This window comes from Tachysurus fulvidraco, chromosome 2 (assembly GCF_022655615.1).
Source record: "Tachysurus fulvidraco isolate hzauxx_2018 chromosome 2, HZAU_PFXX_2.0, whole genome shotgun sequence".
Classification (NCBI taxonomy): Eukaryota; Metazoa; Chordata; class Actinopteri; order Siluriformes; family Bagridae; genus Tachysurus; species Tachysurus fulvidraco.
Genome location: NC_062519.1, coordinates 20106980 through 20111979, shown reverse-complemented (window position 1 = coordinate 20111979; position 5000 = coordinate 20106980). Strand labels below are relative to the sequence as shown.

Sequence of the window (5000 nt, the reverse complement as noted above, 5' to 3'; positions counted from 1 at the left end):
AAAGGGGTAGGAAATGAATGAATGTTTCACGCTGAGATGTTGTGGGATGAGGATGAAGATAAAATTGAGATCTTTATGAACAAGCACTTGGAGCATCTCAGAGTGCGGAAATGGGTTTCTATTAAGATCGTTTCTATGAATATTGAACTCCTTGTGTGCTAGATCATAACAAAACAGTGTCTACTTTAATCAGAACTTGATATTAACACCATGTCCTATTGAAGTTAACAGTAAACTATAGAATTTTTCTCTTTGGGGTATTAACCCAGTTCAGTACGACACTACCGCGAGTGTGCAGTGGCACTTATCTGAGGGAAGGTGAGTCACCGCGGCAGGACGCTGCAGACTGCACAGGACCACCGAGTAACGGAATCAGACATCAGTCCATATTGATTTAGAGTCACTGTGCAATCCCCGTCAACTCACCAGCGTTTATTCCTCATTTCTGTCAGCGTTATTCTCCACCCGGGAAAATCAGCGCCAAACATTTTGCAAAATAGTAACATAAAATTTCTCAACATCAACGTTTCCGCGTCTCCTCAGACACATCAGAGGAGCAGGACTCGAGACATGAAAGGCCGTCTGAGCTTCCGCCTGTGTGTTAAAGGTTAGCACTTTTTTTAAGCATGCAAACTTCCAAAGGCCACGTCGCTCCAACCCCCCCCCCCCCCCCCCCCGCAGACTCCAGTTCGAAATCCAAAGACTGCTTTCGCTACCTACTGCGCGAGGAGAAAAGCAAAGTTCTCCAAACCTCCTTCTCTTCCTCCATCACCCACGCCTTCGCACCTCCCTCCCTCCACTTTTGTCTAATTTCTTCATTTCCACCTCCGATGAAAGAATGGGGAGTGCTCGGGATGGAGGGTGTTGGTGTAGGTGGAGTGCAGATGGCTATTGATTTGGCTTTTGTGCACGTGTTTGGTCCGGTTCTCTCCCGCCGCCGCTCTGTCCTCTCAAGGCAGCCCACCTCTCAGGGGTTCGGCTTTGAACGCTTTAACCAGGCAATAAAGCCCTGCCAGGATACCAGGAAAGCATGAAAGGAAGGAGAATCGAAAAGGCTTTTGTCGGCTCAGAGTTAAGGTGGCTCTACCTTTCTGCTGTCGCTGCTCGCCACTCGTCAATGTGCCTCCCTGGTGTGTGTCGGTATTCGCCTTGCCACCCTGCAGAGATAAAAGCGCCCCTCGCTACAGAGGGCTTCACCTGCGGACAGATGTGTCGAAGTCTGTGTGTGTGTGTTGTGTAAATCTGTGCACGGGACCAAATCAAATCAAAACGAAGCATACTGTCTTAGTAGTTAACAGCTTCTGATTCGTTAACATGTTACTCGTTAACCTCAACCGGAATAAACCTCATGGCGAGCGGTCTGCCAGCTCGACCGCCTCGGCCTGTGCGTCCTGCTGGATTTCCCTTTTTTTTTTTTGTTTTTTTCACTCAAAATTTCTGAACTGAACTTAAAAATGTGTTTCCGAGTCCTCTCAGAAAGCGTGTCTAAGAAAATCTGTGAAAGTACATCAGCACATATGATTGTCGGTGACCCAGTTGAAGCCTCGCATAGTTAAAGACCCTCATTCCCATCTGTGGAATTTAACCCACGCTCATTTACAGTTGCTCTCATTTCCATATATGACACATTTTCTGTGGTTATCTGCAGCCTGTTGCACACATAGCATCTCTCTCTCTCACACACACACACACACACACACACACACACACACACACACACACACACACACACACACACACTGCAGGTCCCCCAGGTGGTTAGGTGTTATAGACGTCTGTTACTGAGACCTAGTCTTATGTAGCGTCTCATCTTCACTGCTCCTCCTCTCTGTCACTCAGCGATCGTTTCCTCTCCAAATGCCCACTCGACCCCTACCACCTCTTACACACACTCCGACCAGCTGTGCCACAGCCTGCCAGGATACAGGTGCAGGCGCTCTGATGCTTTGCTAGTCATGCTGGGCCACAGAACAAGATGCAACACAGATCCCCAGCTAGCGGCCCGCTACCCTACAGCGCTGCCATGCTGCTCCGTGCCCATTTTTCCTACAAGTGCCAATCTACAGCAGACCGTAATTCTCCCGTTACAAGGTCATTATTATCCCTGATGTTCTGCTCGGGGAAAAAAGAAAAGAACAAACGTGGGACAGTATTAAAAGGACAGTGTTTTGTCCAATGGGAGACTTAATGTCCTTGAATATGAGACAGATAAAGTCATATTTAAATTACAGCCAATTGGTTTGATGTGAAAGGAACAAGGTGAAGAAAGTGTACAGTGATGATGCAGAAGATTTACTGCCCTTACTACCAAATAGCTGCCAAAATATTTCATAGCTTTATACCTTAAAGTGTACAAAAATATTGTTTGTTTAATTTTTCTGATTTTTTTTTCAGTACGATTTAAAAGATTAAAAAGACAATCAACAATCTCAGAGAAACTGAAACATAATTCATTACATTTTGGTCATTAATTAAGGCAGATCGTTAAGATTAAACAGAAGATACACTGCGTTTTTAAAAACGTTAAACAGACAGGTTTAAATAAAACTGAATAATGATGATGATGATGATAATAATAATAATAATGATGATGATGATAATATATAATAATAATAATAATAATAATAATAATAATAATAACAATAATAATAATAATAATAATAATAATGATAGTAAAAAGTAACCCACTTTTAATAGTAAAAGTAAAAACAAGAAATAATAATAATTCATAAGAATAAGAGGAATAATGATTATTATTATTATTATTATTATTATTCAAACAGTTCTAAATTTATTTAAATAAAAACAACATTGTTTTATAAAAACATATTGATTACAGCAAAGCTTTTCTCTCCTATTTATTTCAAAACATCTTGAAGTGATAAAACACCAAAAAGTAATGGCGCCCATTTTACCATACGCTACTAGACAAAAACATAAAAAACTTCACCGGGGTTCTCTATAGAACTCGAGCACTTTACTCACGCCTAGATTTTTTCTTTCACTCACTTCGCTGTGAATTTTTTGTTTTTGTTTTTTACTTTGAGTATATTGTATTTAATATTTGAATATTATTATTATTATATGATCATTATTCCTATTATTAGAATTAAAAATGAATCAATCTTTAGAAACGAATGAACCATTAAGAGCCTTTTTACAAGCTACAGAGAACCCTGTGAGGTTCTAAATATGGAGCACCTGCTAGAACCCTTAATAGGACAGTTCCTTCTTTAGTGTTTAAATCATAGCGTTTTCATATCAAAGGTTCATCGTTCTCCAAGGGTTCTTCAGAGAACCATTTTCAGGGTGGAAAGTGCTGGTGGCCGAGTACAGAACGCCGAGGGACGTTTTTTAAGACAAGACAAGAAATGGTACATTTTCCAGTAAATGTCTGTCTAAGGTTTCTTTATAATCTGATAAGGTGGCAAAAAAAAAAAAAAAAAAAAACGAGACAGAACATGTATAAAGTATCTGAGCACCTTTTAGTGCACCACTTATTCCTACAAATGGAAGCATTCTGAAAATCTCCCGCTACCACAAGCCAGCTGATGGAGGCTTAACCTTAATCCAATAAGTCAAATACCTCCACAGCCAATGAGCTCCACTGAGTCTGTAACCAGCTCGATACCTGTTTAATAGTTTATGAATTAACGATCTGAGCAACAGAGCAGTTGGGAATGTTCCATGAGATGGTTTGGTTTCGTGAGATGTTTGTTCCATGAGATGGTTTGGTTTCGTGAGATGGTTTGTGAGATGTTTCATTAAATTATTTTCGGAGATGTTTCATGAAATGGTTTGTTTAGTGAATTGATTAGTTTTCATGAGATCATTTGTTTCTGTGATATAAGTCGCCAAATATGAGTCCTTTTAATAATACGCTATTAAAAGCTCTGTACATCATCCTAAAAGTCCTGTAGATGTTCTCCAGTGTTTTTACTTTGTTTATCCTGTGAGTCTTTCCTTCTTCTGTTTGTTTGACGTCTCAGTAAAGTAACTACTTGTAGATAGAGAGCACAAGCGGTTTGTCCACTGCTGTTTACACAATACAGAAAACATGAACTGTATAAAAACACACACTCACCTGACTCACCTGCAGCACCTGACTCACCTGCAGCACCTGACTCACCTGACTCACCTGAGACTACAGTACAATAGGCTAAAATGTCACATTTGTGTTTTCTGTATGCATTTTTATTCAATCATTCTATCATTCATTCATTTTCTACCGCTTATCCGAACTTCTCGGGTCACGGGGAGCCTGTGCCTATCTCAGGCGTCATCGGGCATCGAGGCAGGATACACCCTGGGGTGCCAACCCATCACAGGGCACACACACCTCATTCACTCACACACACACTACGGATATATATTTTAATATATATCCGTATATTATATATATCCCAATATTTTAATTAATTTTTTTCTTAAAAAAACTAGCTTTATTTAACATCCATAAAGAGGATAATATTTTTGTGTGTTTTATTTCTGGGATCAGAATGTGTTTATGTTGAATTGTCCCGTTGTGTGTCACATGAGTGACAGTTGCAGCGAGTGCTCAGTCTCATAAAATCTTCTTCTTTCTTTTCCTTCTTGAGAGTTTTTCCATCACATCCTTCCTGTGCTTTGGCCCGAGTTTATCCTGCACACAAAGATTCAATTTTGTAGTAAATTTGAGTCATTTCTCTCGGCCCTCATCGCTGTATAGATGTGCGTCGAGTCATAAATCTTATTGCTTGGTAATCAAATGTGCCAGTGAACAGGGCAGTGTGTGGGGCATGTGGATGGCATTTAGGGAAATCAGGCTGTGCTTCACTGAATGTTTAGCACATAGTGAGTGTGTGTGTGTGTGTGTGTGTGTGTGTGTGTGTGTGTGTGTGTGTGTGTTTCTGTGTGTATGTGTGTGTGTGTGTGTGTGTGTGTGCGTGAGTGTGTGTGTGTGTGTGTGTTTCTGTGTGTGCGTGAGTGTGTGTGTGTGTTTCTGTGTGTGCGTGAGTGTG

The 5000-nt window shown here is 40.7% G+C and overlaps 1 protein-coding gene across 1 annotated transcript in view; it reads left to right on the top strand.

Moving 5' to 3' along the window:
* The window catches only part of pcdh17 (protocadherin 17), a 64734-nt gene that overhangs the window by 50862 nt on the left and 8872 nt on the right, over positions 1–5000 (top strand). The window lies entirely within an intron of this gene.